This window comes from Ctenocephalides felis, unplaced genomic scaffold (genome assembly GCF_003426905.1).
Source record: "Ctenocephalides felis isolate EL2017-DRISC unplaced genomic scaffold, ASM342690v1 CF-g0.4_SCAFFOLD_01886, whole genome shotgun sequence".
In the NCBI taxonomy this organism is placed as follows: Eukaryota; Metazoa; Arthropoda; class Insecta; order Siphonaptera; family Pulicidae; genus Ctenocephalides; species Ctenocephalides felis.
The window spans coordinates 154,864,787-154,865,744 of NW_020538040.1; positions in this window are offsets into that span (position 1 = coordinate 154,864,787).

A 958-nucleotide genomic window follows, 5' to 3' on the forward strand; every position below is an offset into this window, starting at 1 on the left:
CTAATCATCAAGAGTCTTCTTCGTACTTTAAGGCAAGTGTTTTTTATACAAAACCCGGCAAAAAAATGAGAAAAATTCAGCGTTGTAGAAACATGGCAGTATTCCATTCATCATAGGCAGTGACGTGAAGGGCGCGGTGCACACACATAGTTCGAAGCGTCTTCGTGGGGTGTTCTAAGAGGGTAGGTAGAATCCTCTCCCAGCCCCTAAACGACACACAAAGGCGAACACGCACGCATCGGTCACGCACACACGCATTTTTGCTTCAACCATTCGGGGTGGAATGAAATAGATGAAATACAAAGTCGGAAAGTGCGAGAGGGATAGTCGAGAGAACGATGTATTATTGATCAGGGCGCAGACACCCCCGCGCGTTAAGAGAGAGTGCTCGCTACGGAACACCAAAAACCCTAAGCGGACCAGTGACGGACGGACCTGGGTAAATGACGATTAATTGCTTAAAGATTTGTAGTAATTAATGTTTTAATCTGATCATAAAAGCCATAGTCATGTTCGTTTAGATATAGTGTTGAAAGAATACTCCAAATAGAAATGACTATTTTTCAAAAAAAACTTGTGATTGCAAATACCTCCGCAATAAGTACTAATTTAATAAAAAGTTAGTCCACAAGATATTAAAGACAAAATCATCAGACCAGTGACGATCAGATCTAAATAAATGCCGATTAATTCCTTAAAATATTTTATTATAATTATTGTATCGTCCAGATTGTACATTACATTACATTGAATGTAATGTAATGTACCTTCAAAGCCATAAGCAAGTTGCCTTAGTCCAATAAACTTTCAAAACTTAAATTGTGATGAATAATTACTACAACTAATATTGAAAAACAAATATCTTTTCAAATACTATTGTAATAAGTACCTACAATTGAAATTAATAGTTATTTCAAATAATATTACAAGTAGTATAACCAGTCACTAATTCTTTATA